Source organism: Rissa tridactyla, chromosome Z, assembly GCF_028500815.1.
Source record: "Rissa tridactyla isolate bRisTri1 chromosome Z, bRisTri1.patW.cur.20221130, whole genome shotgun sequence".
Taxonomy (NCBI): Eukaryota; Metazoa; Chordata; class Aves; order Charadriiformes; family Laridae; genus Rissa; species Rissa tridactyla.
Genome location: NC_071497.1, coordinates 72666661 through 72682795, shown reverse-complemented (window position 1 = coordinate 72682795; position 16135 = coordinate 72666661). Strand labels below are relative to the sequence as shown.

Sequence of the window (16135 nt, the reverse complement as noted above, 5' to 3'; positions counted from 1 at the left end):
TAGCATGGAAATCAGGTCTGGGCTCAGTTTTAGACAGCTGTTAATCTCTGACAACATCACTGACGGTGAATACCACAACACTCGTCACTGAGAACATGTAAATCCTTCATCTAGACAGAAACGGCAGGCTTTAGTTCACACCCAACATCTTTTGCCTATGACAGACCTAAGAACTTGAGGCCCAGAAGCCAACACACAGAGCCACAAGTACTGGAGCTGCTTAGAGCTGATCAAGAGGAAACAATAAGAGGATGTGTATTTACTGGATTGGTCACAGCCTCCCTTTCCCCAACACTGATACCATTTAGTGGGACTTGTTTCCTATCACATGATGGGGGACGCTGCGTATGTATACCTCCTGTTTCTGCTCATCAGCTTCTCAGCTGGATCCACTGGTGGCCAGATCAGCTGCTCTCATGAAAAAATAGTCTCCATTAATAATTTAATAGCCTGTTAATTAAAGCATCCAGACTGTGACCTGGGATGTCCTCTGGTTCAAATTTGAAAGCAGATCTTTCTTATGTCAAATGGGACTAATTTCTTCCATTTCTCCTGTAGAAGTTATCCCTCTCCATATGAATTATTGAAATAGCCTTTGGGCAAGAAAAATAGAACTGTTTCTGTCTCTTGATGCTTAGGACACTCTTCTGCTTCCTGTCCCTACTCCAAGTAGTATTTCAGTATTTTACGAGAAGTAGAAAAACTTGAACAGCCTAAAATATCTACCAGTCTTAATCATCTACTTTAGAGGGCAGTGACCACAGTGCTTAAATGGGAGATGGCAGGACTGGATTTAAATTCTTTCTTCTTTAAATAACTTGAAGTAAGGATTTAAAACAAATTCTTCTGTTTACAGGGACCTCCTCTTGCTAACTTCTAAGTGAAGCCCAATGCAGAGGCCTAAAGGCTAATGGTTGAAACTTCAGAAATATTAAAGGCAGAAAGTCAAACACAAAGTTTTTAAGCAGCTAGACAGCTACATGCCAACTGACTCCGCTGTAGAAGTTCTTCTTTGTAACATGGTACTGAAATATGGACCCTAACATATTGTCACTTAATTGTCCTCATAAATTTAGTTGCTGTGACTTCAGAGGCTGTGCTGAGACCTTCTCTCTTCTGCCCCACTGAGATTCTACGTTGTCACAATCAGATTATCTTTCCTGTTTTGACTGGAAACTTTCCTGGCAGGGATTGTCCGTTTAGTGGATCCCAGTCAAAGCCTCAAGGCATTGCTGAATGCAAAATAATCATTGGGAATGAACAACACTCATTGCCTTGCGTGGCAGTTCTGGGCACGCAGTCTTGAGATACTGTATACTGAAAGATAATGGAACTGCAGCTTGTGTAACTATGCTGAAATTGTTTTTTCATGTACAATATAACGGAGACATTTGTAGTCTTAAGGCTGGAAATAGTCTTATTATGTACTTCTTGGTCCAAAAGTTTGAAGGTATGATTTTTTAGTGGAACTATTCTTGTTACATACCCAAAAAGCTTATTGTTTTTTTCTGGGCTGAATCAAAATGAGACATTACTTTCCCCTACAATTCCTGCCCCATTTAGTGTAGAAATTCTATGACAATGAACAATGAAGAATTACAGTATAACTAACTATATTATAGCTTTTGGAACAGTATAAAAGGAATCATTAGGAAATTTGTGAGGCTTCTTTACCTCCAAAACCTGTTGTGCTAAATAGGGTGTACTGAAGTACTTTTGAAAGTCATCACTTCAGAATAGGATTATCTGATTAAAACAAACTCGGGAAATGGGTTTACTCACTGTCTAGGTCATACAGAGGACAAAGTCTTGATTTTCCTTGGCGCTTTTCACAAGCAATAAATAAGGAAAATAAAAAATGTGAAGCATATCTGTGCAAATCCTCATCAAGTCAGGTGTGCTATTGTTGAATACAATGAGCACTTAACAAGGTAAGTAGGTAGATGTGGTTACGGTTCTCACCTTGCTTTACAACTGCTGTTTAGAGTTATGTTTACTGTGTGCATGCTCCTAATGCTTGTATTCACCTCAACAACCTTTACATGCTTTTGGTAACCTCATTAAGAGCTGCTGGTCACCAAAAATATACTCATGACTAGTTATGCTTTAGAAATATCCTGGATTAAGTGGATCTGTCTTATTAAGCACCTTAGTATCCAAGTATCAAAATTATATGTGGGCAATTGCAGCTTTGAGTCTTCTTTATTTTGTTGCCCATAAAGAAACCTTGTAAGGAAGACCACTTTTTAAAGACATAAAAGATAATGTAAACCCAAAATATCATTTGAGAAGCTTTAATTGCTTCAGAATAGTGCAATTATGTGAATTGAACATAAAAGAGCTACAGCTAATATTTGTATGCTGTTTGGCTCAAAAAAAATGTTTATTGAAAGGGATAGGGCAGGGAGCTGAATTTGGTGAGGCTGGAATTATGGCCAGCAAACAGGATAAGCATTCGCTCTGAGAATCCATGCTTTCTAGAGAATATCTCTGAAATAACCAAGGGAAAAGAGAAATAATGAGAAAAGGGAGCTCTGCCAGTCATGACAAGATTGTTTTGTAGAAGGAGAAAACAGGATTAGCTATAATGAGATTATCAGTTAATTCTATGAGGCAACACCCACATAAATCAACAGACAAAGGGGAGAGAGCCGGACTCTGCAGTAATTGTTAATAGCAGCAACATATCAGTAGTAAGAATAAGGCTTTTCCCCACCCTAATGTGGAATACTTTTCTAGTTGTAGGACTATAATTAAAACTATAATTAAATATGGTGTCTGACAGCAAGTTTTTCTGTCCAGCATATGAAGGACATTGGAGATCAAAGCTCTGAGTTTGCAAGGGAAATTTCTTTAAAAAGTAGCCAGAATTATCTTTTTCCAGACTTTTATTTTGTGTCAGTGGAATACTGTGTTCAGTTTTGGTCCCTGCTGTATGAAAAAGATGTGGACAGGCTGGAGAGGGTCCAGAGAAGGGCCACCAAGATGCTCAAAGGACTGAGAAGCCTGCACCATGAGGAAAGCCTGAGAGAATTTGGTTTGTTCAGCCTTGAGAAAAGAAGGCTTAAGGGAGGCCTTATTGCCATGTTCCAGTCTTTAAAGGGTGGCTACAAAGAAGACGGAGACTCCCTTTTTTACAAGGAATCACATGGAGAAGATGAGGGGTAATGGGTACTAGTTACTCCTGGGGAAATTCTGATTGGGCACAAGAAGAAAGTTTTTCATAATGAGAACAATCAGCCATTGGAATAATCTCCCCAGGGAAGTGGTGGATTCCCCAACATTGGACACGTTTAAGACTCAGCTGGGCAGTGTCCTGGGCCATCTTGGCTAGACCATGCTTTTGGCAAGAAAGTTGGGACCAGATGATCTTTGAGGTCCCTTCCAACCTGGTATTCCATGATTCTATGATTCAGTGTGTTGAAGAGAGACCGAAGCACAATGTTCCTGTGTTGTCCCTTTTCTACAAATCACTGTTCACTTTCCGCTTATTTCTCTGGAAGTGTACTATTAAAGATATACATGCAGCAAGCCATCAAAAACAAGGTGAATGTGATTTCTGCCTGTTACCACAGAAAGATTAGGAGAGTATAAGCCATAATGGTAAAATCTCCTCTTTATTCATGAGAATCTACCTGTATCAGGGTCAAGCATGTAATAACCTCTGGAGGAAGAAATTATCCCACCATCATTCCTGCTACGAAAGTCTTATCTGATCTCTGGCTTTCCTCTTCCTGTGTTGTTACTGGTGAACTCAGAGTTCATCATATTTCCTGTGCTATTTAAAGAACTTCTTGGGCTAGTACATTATTTTAAGCCTGCCTCTCTATTCTTTAAAATACCAACAGGAAGCATTTACCCTACACAAATCATAGTAACTTTACAGTTCTCAGTTCATACAGAGAGGCCAGATTTGGCGTATTATATATGTATAAACAAGATTAGGTTTGAAAACAAAGGACTCTGGACCACATAACATTTTCATTTTCTGCCCACTCTTCAAACACACTTTCCATATTAGGGAAGCCTGTCACAGCTGCTTGGGGAGCCCTTTGATACAACTTGGGATACGGCATGTGTTTCATGCTGAAAAGATCCTGTTGTTGCAAGGGATGTAGAAATGATCGAGGGGCACAAAAACTGTAACTTCTGAGAGCAACTGACTGTAAAAGCAGCGTTGTGTTGTGCCAGGACTGTTTGGGTCCAACACTTGCACATTTATTTCACCCGTATACACCTGAGATCTTCCACCACATTTATTCTGCCTCTGCTCAGTAAGAAGACTGTTACACCCTTATATCAGGGCCCCCAAAATTATTTAGCCCTAGGTCATTTTCACATGATCTTTTTTCTCCTGTTGAGTCTAAACAAACAGAACATCAGCTTTTTTGAAAGGTTTGTGAAATGTATTTTTTCCAATCAAATAGGCAGAATCATGGCTTATTATTTGTCTGATGAATTTGCAAGGGAAAGGCTGTGGAAAGGATCTAAGGTCACTCGCAAAAGCCAGAAGGACTCTTTACTGCTATGCGTCCTGCATCACAGGCTGCCTCTTTTGAGAAAAAGAAGCAGCTTGCATGCATAGGATTTCTCTCAAGCATGATGTAGGAGGAGGATATAGGCTGGGCGTTTACCAAACACACTTGGTTATGAACATCCCACATAGGAAAGGAAATCTACTTAACTCTTATTCATCCTTTTTATTAAATTTGTTTTCTCCTTTGCTTTTTTAACCTTCTGGGTCTATGACATTTAAAATTAAAAGTAAACAAAAGATCAGCTAAACCCAAACCAGGTTGCTGGCAGCTGGGTCCCAGCACTGGAAAGAAGCCAAAGCAAGCTGGCTCATGGGTGTGCAAACAAGTATCGGTAACAATAAAACAATTTTTCTCGGCTGTTCCTCTTGCCTAGGAGGAACGTGGCTCAGCTTGGTCCACAGACCCAGCCTCTTCCGAGTGTTAGTGCTACCCTGTGTGTTAATTCCTCAACAATTTGCAAAGACAGTGACATCCAAAGATAGGCTGGAAGTGATCTCTTCCCTACCAACATCCTCTTACATGTGCAAGGGCAGCTTCCTTCTCTTGTGATTCGACAACCACAAATCCATAGGTGATTTCCAGGCCCACATATACAGAATCTCAGAATGGCTGAGGTTGGAAGGGACCTCTGGAGATCATCTGGTCCAACCACCCAGCTCAAGCAGGTCACCAGTCGCCCAGGACCATGTCCAGATGGTTATTAAAATCTCCAAGGTTGTAGGCTGCATCACCTCTCTGGGAAACCTGTTCCTCTGCTCAGTCACCTTCACAGTAAAACAGTGAAGTGTTTCCTGAAGTTCAGATGGAACCTCCTGTGTTTTAGTCTGTGCCCATTGACTCTGATCCTGTCACTGGGCACCTCTGGAAAGAGCCTGGCTCCATCTTCTTTACGGTCTTCCTTCAGATATTTATACACATTGATGAGATTCCCTTCTCACGAGCCTTCTCTTCTCTAGGCTGAACAGCCTTTCCTCAGAGGAAAGGTGGTCTAATCCCTTAATCACTGTAGTGGTCCTTCTCTGGACAATCGCCAGTAGCTCCATGTAGGTTCTACCAGCTATTGCATAACGCTTTTTATTTTCAGCGATAGCAAAGAGCACACTGTGGGATCAGTGACATCCTATTTCCCATCACAAACATGCTGAAAGAGGTAGGGTTTCTAGAATTCCCTCTTAATTCATCTGAACAGTGGGAGGGTTAAAGCGCCTTCCAATCCCCGACAGAGTGGTCTACTCTCCAGAACTGCAGAACCCCTTAAAAAACTTAACCAACCAATACGTCCCGCCAAACCCTACAAAAAAAAAAACCAAAAGCCAAACCCTTGCTACTTCTTCATTCTAAACGTTCCTTACAAAATCTCCAAGAATAACAGAGAAAACATGGTGTGTGTTTCCAAGTGGGATACCTTACCCTTTTGATTGAAACCGGTTATAGGATTTATCAAAATGGAAAAATGTGTTGCTAGGTCCAATGCATTAAGTCCTGCCAACATACCATGTTTCACAACTCAGCCTAGCAGACGTGACAGAATCTCTGCTTGTTCTTTGCAATGCTAGCCAGGGCAGCATTATCTTTATTTTTTGCACTGCACCTTCAAAACTAGAGGCATGATAGTAGGACCCCGCAGGTTTGATCTACTCATTCGCAGTGATTTTCCCCAGCTACTGCACCAGGTTTGATCTGGTCAGTTGGATGTTGTGGGCTTTTTTTCAGAGGACAGAGTACTTGCGTGTCACAATTCTCTTTTCAAAGGGACAAAAACTTTTCCCTTTCAAAAGCTGATTCTCTCTCCTTCCTTTCTGTTTAGGATTAATCCATTCCTGCCTCCTAGCAACCACTTGCCATTACAACTCCAGCCAAGACAGCCAGTAAACATCCGCTGTGTAAGTACCTAATGCAAGTGGAGTTAATGAACTGTTTCTAAGTACTGTTCTCTCTAGCTAGTACAGCCTGAAAATCTACACCATGTACCCCTCTGTCAGCACTCTCAGGAAAGAAATCTTGAGATTATCAGCAAACACAGCAACATGCTGCTGACTGATAAATCTGTGCTTGAGTAACTTGGGAAAAATATGCTCTTCCCTTGATATACCAAACACAGATCTGAATCTGGACTTTCTGTGGATTCTATGAATGCCATGCAGTGAATGCTAAGGGGCTGACAGGAATAGCACCTACGTTCATCCATTTAACAAGAGCACCTACATTTGGTGTTTAGTTATTCTAGAATACTTCTATAGTCAGTGGAGAGAGGCACCTATGGAGAGCAATTTAAATCTGAATCTGAATCTGTCTCCGGGGGTGCTCCTTTCTCTCTCTCCACTAAGTCCACAGTGAGGTAAGACTTCTGACTTGGGCATCTGAGCATCTGAAGCTAGAAAGGGTGAATCTGGGTGTACATCAGGATATCGCTGTGTCCCTATTTATATGTATGAATAAGCAAAAGATGGGTGGAGTCACCTGACATTTTCTCCACATAATTTGAATGGTCCTAAGCATCTCAGAGATGCACCTTATGTCATGCAAAACTGTGGTCAGTGTAGATGCTACTGAAATGTGAACATTTATATTATACAGGTTATTTAACTCCTCCTGGGGGATGCCCTCTATTGTTCTAGCCAGATGTGTATGCAGGAGACAGGCATCTACTCTGCTTATTTTACTGATGAACTAATAACAACTGTGTGCCAAACAAGTCCTTCACACTTTCTCTCCAAATACAAATTTTAGTACAACTATTGTCTTAAGAGATGCCTGTTCCTTGCCCCGTGGCATGGCACAGAGCTCTCTTTACTGTGCTAACACTACTGTCTGTGCAATCACGTTACAATCTAGATCAATAAACAAACTTAATTTGAAAAAGAAGTCTCCAAAACCTGAAGATATCTTGGAGAAAGCACTATCCGCCATAATAAATACTGAGGTGATTGCGTGGAGAAATCTGTTAAAATTCTCAGCTGCATTCAGATGAGGTTTACTCATTGTCTTTTTGCAAGTGAACACTCAGGCCACACAAAAAGTATTGTAAGCAACATATAATACAGTAAACTACATGTGGAATACTTTGGAGAGCTCAGACAGGAAAGGTGGGTTTCATCTCACTTCATGTTACACCTTTGCAACAGGTATCTCTGCAGCTGACGAGGTGGCCCTACGCTTCTTTACAGATAATGGAGAGGAACAGCCTTTTAAAAATGTGATTAATTTCAGATGATAAGATTAATTGTGCTCTGCTAAGTGCCTGTTTCTCACCACTGACTGTAAGGAAGCACGGAGTGACTAGCTCAGCTGTGGACATCTGAATTGTAGATAGCACCAATTACTCCCTGCTCTTCCTTGCAAACAGTCACACTGTTGCTTTTAGGTGTGTGTGTATATATATATCTACAGACATAATTTAATTCTAAAATAGCATACATGTCTATATGTGTTAATCCCCACGTATAAGCCCATTCCCCTCTGATCTTTCTGCCAAAGAAGATTTCTCTTTATAAAGTAACAATGATACATGCTATGAATCATGTGGGCTCTTCAAAGCTGAGAAGAAAGGTGACAAATGAGGCTTCCTTCTCTGGCCCAAGCCCTCCATCATCCTGCCAGCTAGTAAACAGCAGAAGATTCAACTGCTAGCCTCAGCTCTCTTCTTGCGCTTAAAAGTTGGGACTGGCTAAGCACAAAACCAAAGCAGCACCAAGTGTCTGAATTAGCATAAAAAACAGCCAGTCCTTGGATGTCCATGCTCCATAGGCAGTTTAAGCATACCTTCTTGTAAGCCCCATTAAATGATGTAAGAATGTACAAACTCCAAACTTCCAATGTTCTCCCTTTAACTAAGAGGAAATTTAAAGTTAAAAAAGTTAGGTAATAACCATATAATAAGTCAGAGGTTGTTTGCTGTGGACACTGTGTTTGCTGTGTATTCTTCTTGCACAAATGCTCATATCTCCTCAGCTATACAGACTACCGTAGAACTAAGTGTTCTTTCCTGTGCCTTGTGACTCAATCCACTCATTGCAGTCACATACATCTAGAGGTGAAGGTGGCAGGACTTAGCCACCGTAGGTACCTAGAGCCACCTCTTCAATCTGCATTATTCAGCCTGAACTTCACTGTTGCTTTTCTCTCAGATCGCAGATGCTAAATGTGTTGGACCTGCAAGAGTCAGTGGCATGAGAAAAATCCCAATAGAGTTTCAAAAACAGCAACTAAGCATATTCACAGGTTGCCCAACATCTGGAGATTTCTGGGCCCATCTAGCTGCATTCTACATGAATTCAGGAATACAGAGGATTAAATAAAATTCCAGCCTCCTTCCTGCTGCTTTTCTGTCTCTTTGGACTAAAACCAAACTCTGCAGCACACAACGTATTGCTTGTCAGAGTGCTTTCCTGCCAGAGCAATTTGCAAACTCAAATTATGCATCACAACAATCTTGCAAGGTGGAAAGGAAATTAAGAAGCTGGCAACAAAACATCACTTGTTGGCGCAATCTCATGTAGGTCAAAGCTTACCTCTGGGCCTAGGGATTTTAAGTAACGGGCCACACGAACACTGAGGCAGAGGACAGTATCTCCACACCCCCACCAGTATGAATGGGAATGGAGGCTACTCAGTGCTTACACAATCTTGGGCATCCCTCAAGTTTTATTGTTTCACCCCTCAGTGAAACCAAGTGCTTTTGAAAAACCAGTCTCCAAAAGCCAGACTTTTACAGTATTTAAAGCATCAGAATGGTGACTAATAAGATCTCAAAAGCACCGACATCCCCAGCTCCCATCTGAAATCTCACAGATACCAAACTGACTCTTTAGATACTTAAATACTTTTTTAAAACATGGCCTTAAATAAGGCACATCGAATACAAATCTCAGAGGCTGTGATTCTCCATCCCCTGAACAAACACCCTGCCTCCAGAACCAGTTTCCATCCCCTCGTATTGTCTCCTGTTGTCTCCCTGCAACGTCTGCAGACACTGCGGCACCATTTGGGCAATCTCTAGTGGTCGTCTTCTCTGCCAGTTCAGAGTTTGTAATTTCTATTTCTTCCTGTTTTTGAAGTGGCTTATCTGGCACGATGTTATTACAATGTTATTATTTGCTGGCCCAATGAAAGTATGATTAAAGCAAAGAATATAAACAGGCTTTGGAAAAAGATGTAATTTAAATCCTTGCTGATTAATTTCATTCCTCTGTAGACTACCACTATGTTTAGAATGAGGGGTGGGCCTCAGTCAACTTTAACATCTGGACCCAGAGCCACAGAATGAATTCACAATAGTTCCTGTCTTTACAACAGAATAAACCATTCACTTCTTTAACCCTAAACTTCCCAGGAATTGGTACATTCAGTCTCCAGGAAGAACTGTGAAGTAAAACTCCATCTTTGTATCAAGCAAGAGTCTAGAGCGCTGCAGCTTTGCAGTCATATGATGCTCAGCAGAAGACTTTACCTCCTCAGACTCAGAGGACCCTGTGTGATGATGCTTCACAAAGTTACAGAGCATACCAGAGGGGCAGTCAGGAATCGCCTGCTGGTGAGGATGAAGTGCGAAATGCCTGTTGTCCTAGTACCACACTTGAAACTCATCCCTCTCTTTTAGTGAGAGTTTGAAGCAGAAGGAAAAACTTTGAGCTCCCTGAATACAGTCCTATGGGAACCACCAAATTTATTCATCAGGAATTATTCTCAGTTGCCCTTCCTGGGAGGAGCAGGAGGGAAGAACCCATAGGCTTTCTGTAATTGATTTGTGATGGGTCAGGTACGCAAAGCATAAAATAAAGAGCCTTCTGTTATGCTGAAGTAACCCAGTCACTAGCGCAAGGAAAATCAAACAAAGAGCTTCCCTTAGCTCAAACACTGTGGTATTCTCAGCCTGTGAATATTGACTTACTTGATATTATGCACATACAGCCAAGCTCTGGCCTTCCCCACATTTGCCCTGTCAGTAGCCACATCCTGGCTAGCCCGCAATGCATAAACCCAGCGTGGCCACCCAGGCTGGGAGTGTGAGAATGGCAGATGCAGGAGGGAGAACAGCAGCTGTGGGCAGCATGGAGAAGCACTACAAATGGCATAAAGAGCCGAACAAAAGAGGCAGACGTGGAGAGAGCTGGAATCTTCCAGGTTGAGGGAACTCTCTCCCCACCAGCTTGGCTCAGAGCCACATTCCTACATTCCTGTCCCTGCCACAGAACAAGGCAGTGTTGTAGAGGCAAAGGCTGAGTGCTTTGTTGTGGGTAATGTATGTCAGGACAGCTTGAACAGAAAGCCAAAGTTTTACAGTTTCTCTGCTTGCCATATCCTGGGACCTGAACTTGAAAACGCTTAACAGATGATTACTAGATTAAGTTATTCTGTAGTCTCTTTTGATACAACCCACTGAATTTTGAAGTTTCTTACACTGAATTTAATTTGCTTGGATTAAACTACAGCCTTACTTCTTGAAATGTTTCTAACTTGATTTAGAAATGCCAAGACTCTGAAGTATCAAGAACAATTTTCTGCTGAGGTTGCTAAAGAGATTTTACCTTGCAAACCAAACTTTGAGAATCATCATTGCTTCACACAAAATATGACAAGAGACTCACACTTCCATCAGCAGTATATATGCCATTAAAGCCTGTTTCTTTCATGTGCTGAAACAGCAGAACAGATAAGAAGCAGGAACAGACACAGTGTTCTGGTATTTACTATATTTTAACCAACTATGTCTTAGGTGAATTACTCACCCACCTGTTTTCCAAGGGGTGAGATATATGGGAGTTTGACATTTGCGAATGGTGTTTTCAGGTGTTGATGTGACACACAGGCAAAGGAAAAATTGGGAGTCCGGATGCACTGCTTCACTGTCTTCTCTGAAAAAGGTCTTTGCATTAGGGAATGGACTATGCATTAGGGAATACAAAATTTGCAACTACCCCCTCCCCCCGCTTCCCCAAAACGTCCTACCATACAGGTCTGTCCCTGCCTAGGTATGTGTAGGGGGAAGAGGAGATCATAGAATGTGTTGGGTTGGAAGAGACCTTGAAAGGTCATCTAGTCCAACCTGCAACAAGCAGGGACACCTTTAACTAGATCGGGTTGCTCAGAGACCCGTCCAACTTGACCTTGACTGTTTCCAGGGATGGGACATCTACCACCTCTCTGGGCAACCTGTGCCAGTGTTTCACCACCCTCATCATAAAATAAATGTACCCTCTTTTAGTTTAAAACCATTACCCTTTGTCCTATTGCTACAGGTCCTGCTGGGGCCTTGCAGACCAGAAGGCCAATCACATCCTGGGCTGCATCAAAAGAAGCGTGGCCAGCAGGTCAAGGGAGGTGATTCTGCCCCTCTACTCTGCCCTGGTGAGACCCCACCTGGAGTCCAGCTCTGGGGCCCCCAACATAAGAAGGACATGAACCTGTTGGAGCGGGTCCAGAGGAGGGCCACCAAGATGATCAGAGGGCTGGAGCACCTCTGCTATGAGGACAGGCTGAGAGACTTGGGGTTGTTCAGCCTGGAGAAGAGAAGGCTCTGGGGAGATCTTAAGGCCTTTCAGTAGTTAAAGGGGGCTTATTAGAAAGACGAGGACAGACTTTTTAGCAGGGGAGGTTGGACTAGATGACCTTTAAAGGTCCCTTCCAACCCAAACTATTCTATGATTCTACTCTATGATTCTATGTTTCTGTGCTCTTGCAGTGGTCCCAAATATACTAAAATCTGTGTGTTTGGGTCCTGGTGAGAAAAGGGAGGTAGGTTTAGGTCTGAAGAGGGCAAAAAAAGAGAGGGAGAGAACTGTTGATCATGGTATTTCAGAAAGAGCACGAATGACAAACATCAAGAATCAGAACGGATGTTTCTGGGTGTGTGAGCAGTACAACTGCAGTTCCTCTTTAGAAACACATCCATCAGAGGCTCATTTACCATGATCCGAGCCAGTCAATTGGAAATCTCTGAAGTAACTTATTTTTGTTTTTCTCATGAAGGGGACAATACAAGACAACTCCAAACTTATTTTTTTCCACTGGATTCCCTTCAGTTTTTCAGTCTGAGGTGACTGGATCATAACTTTTGAAGAAAGTTTGTTTTCTAATACAAGATCTGAACCAAAGGCCATTCAGAATCCTTTTCTTCATGGAAACCATTCTATTTCTGTTAAATTTGATAACAGCTTGTTTTTACAAAATAAGACGTCGATGCCAAATTGTAGCTGGCAACATCATTTAAAGAAGTGTCATTCTGCATATAAACAGGAAATGTTTAGAGTGCTGATCCAGTGATTAATGAATGTTTCCACATCTATATAGCAGCCAATTTTCCCTTTCCTTGGAGATTAGTCCATTACATAAGCTACAAAAGGGCCAGAACTTTGGTCCCACGTATTGAAGTATACAAAAAATAGCATTTCTGTGCAAATGCTGGCATGGTTTTCTCCCTTTGAAATCAATTACAGGCATTCTCACTTACTCCGGTGGGAGTGGGAAGCAAGCCAATGTCTGAAAGGTTTTTTGCTCACACCTCTTTTTTAGGGACAAAGTAATTTTCTTCTGTAAGAATCCTCAGCCTTCCTTAGGTTCATTCATAGACACCACTCCTTAATAGTCTGACTACAGCTTAGTGAGAAACACCTCACTTTCCTATCTCTTAGACACCCTAATATTTTTCCTGGCTGGGGGAAGAAAACTGAATTTGACTGAGTAGCTCTGAACCCTATTGTATGGATCTAGCCAGACACTCACAGTACTCTTTTTAGGCTGCCCATAATCTAAATACACGTTTAAAGGGAGCCTAACAACAGAGCCCTCTAATTGCCTGATCTAATTGTCTGACCAAAGAGTAGCAATTTAGGATAACAATAGCACAGGGCAGAACTTGTTAGTTAGGACATGATGTCCCCAGACCAGCAAACCAGTGAAAAGAGAAAAATAAAGGAGTGTGTATTTATGTCATATTCTCTATTCTTTTTGCAAGGACAGAGAAACCCCAGGCACCTAAGGGAGCCCAAGACCTTTAGGACAGCTGCTTAACTTGGCACTTTAAGTTGCAAGCCAAGCATATCAGCATTTGTTTGGTAGAATTTCTGAGGCACAAAAACTGCGCTGACCAAAGCCTCTCTAGGCAAACTGAAAAGAAAAATCAGGTGGAAAAAGAAAAACATGCTAGTGCTTTTCTAGTGAACTCATAGACAAGTTTAGACTTACCCTTGAGAGCCAGCCAGGTGTTCTTGAGCTTCTGCAAGGTGACAGGCAATCTCTGCTTTTGCTGGGAGCAGCAGGAGCGAGGACGACTCCACAGGAGACAGGATCACAATTCAGCATTTGGTTTCCTTTTATCTATTCTTTTTGGAGAGGTTTTTCTTTGGTTTTACCAAGCATGAGACTGCCTTCTTCCTGCTTTTGCCATATGCTGGGCATCTGAGCTCTCCAGTAGCCCTTTGTTGTGCAAGGAGGAGAAATCTCTGTATAAACATTCACCTACAATGTGAAGACCATCTGAGGTAATAACTTGGCAGAAAGACTCTCTTATGTAAGAGGAGTCGCCCCAACCTAAAATGTCTCTACCACGTAGTTTTCAGGAATGAAGAGTGTTTAAAGTTAATAACTCACTGTGTAATAGTTAACTTGCAAAAATGTGATTGTTCGTATCTGAAACAGGTTGCCTTATTAAAAAAAAAAAAAGAAATGTGGTATACTTAACCCTCTTTACTGATGTTAGCAGTCAGGGAAAGGCTGTATGTAATACATATCTTTATTCTGTAGAAATACATGCATCATGTAAATATTGTGTTTTTATTGTGTATATGTACATAGCAACTAAATATTCTCATTAAGAACATGACCTCAAGTTTGCTGAAGTCCACGAAACTGCTATTGACCTAAATGACTTTGGATAATTACTAGACCCAAATACTTAAATTTAGAAGTAACGCCCATAAAATAAAGACTTAATTAAAGCTTCAGACTTAAGTAAGACTTAAGCGGGGCAAAAGCACTTAAAGTCTGGCTCATTTCTTGAGGCACATTGTCTCAAAGCACTACTTGTCTTCTAGTTCTAACCAAAAGAGTACCTCACCTATTTGAAAAAAAATCCAAGGCCCATGTTGTTCTTCACTGTGATGCTGACTTTCATTCACAACCAAGAAAATAAACTGAACTCAGTGTTTATTTGTTTCTATTTTCCCCTGTTCTGCTTGCGTGTGTGGGAATGTGTGTATTTTCATTTCTTTATTTATTTTGTGATCACTTTGTTCTCCCTGAAGCCACAGCTCTCAGAGTCGAACTTGAGTATTCCCAGTATAGTCAGACACTATTCAGGGAACAGGCAAGCTTTTGCTCTCCCTTTTCAAAAAGATTAGCTATGATATGTTTCCATATCATAATTTCTTTTTCAAGTACAGACAGTAGTTTGCTCAACCACTTGCCAGTAGACAGCCATCAGTTTAATCTCCCCATTCTCATTTGAGCAACTTGTGCCACCCTGCCAGCATAGTTCTTGGTATCACAGATGTAGGAAAGACTACTGCTGTAGGAGTCTAAGAATGGGGCTGCATATACTGTATATACAGGTACACACAGATTTATATGTTTGGAAAAAAAGATAAAGATAAGGCTATTCATTTGTGCAAAATTTACAACCAAGACCCAACTTCTTAAAATAGCTAGGTATTTAGGTACCAGTTACTTCCTTAATAATGCCAAAAATGGGCAAAAGAGATATATATATTAAAATGGGACGCATTTATTTGGCTCCTTCCATAGTCTAGCACAGAGTGTAGAGGAATGACATAGACTGTAACAATTTTATTTTTTTTTAAATAAAATCCTACAGGCTGTCTGCAGTCCCAGAGTTTGTTCGAGATCTAATATAACTTAAGGGCTACTTTATTCTTTCATTCATTCCTTAAGATAATGCTAAACTGGATTTTGTTTTGTTCGGGCCTCTGGTTCAACTATTTAACTTTCCTTTCTTGCAGGAGGTTTTGGGAATCTTTTACCATTAATAGATCTAACTTTTAACCTGAACAGAGGCAAAATTGTCTCCAAAGTTACATTCTTTGGGATAAATGAATGAAGCTTCCATTCAGTCTTGAGGAATGAATGAAGATCATTCACTCACAGTCTACACTTCACGAGGATCTATGCAGGTTACTCTTCTCTGCAAGAAACCCTCATTCATGTACAACTCTCTACATCAGATCTGTTAGCAAAGAACATACAGCTCAGCAAGCAAGTCGTCCCAGTGACTGCCTTAGGTAAACACATGCGTTAATATAACTGTGTAGAGAGATCTTCACACTAAAATACTGATCTGATTCCTACATCCATTAGTAACATGGAAGACCTGGGACGTCAAGTTTGCACAACACAATGTATTGCTAGAGGTAGTTCCATTAAGCTGATACATCAAGCCTATGTAAAACCATTTTGTGAAACAGATTTGCCATATTTCCAGATTTTCATATTTCCTAGCAGTGTACCCAGCCCAAAAGTTAGGATGCGCTGTTGTTAGCTCCATATGAGCTAATAAGAATACAGAAGTATTCTGTATGGGAGTATTTTAATGCATTACCAAGCAAAATATGCCACAATAAAGTCTGTACAGTACTTTATGCAGA

General features: G+C 41.2%; 1 protein-coding gene across 1 annotated transcript in view; it reads right to left on the bottom strand.

Annotated features, from left to right (window-relative positions):
• The window catches only part of LIFR (LIF receptor subunit alpha), a 90048-nt gene extending 76067 nt beyond the window's left edge, over window positions 1-13981 (bottom strand). Inside the window, exon 1 of the mRNA XM_054185323.1 lies at window positions 13722-13981. The gene's annotated coding sequence lies outside the window, so the exon portion shown is untranslated. The remainder of the gene's footprint in view (window positions 1-13721) is intronic.
• Window positions 13982-16135: the final 2154 nt, after the last annotated feature.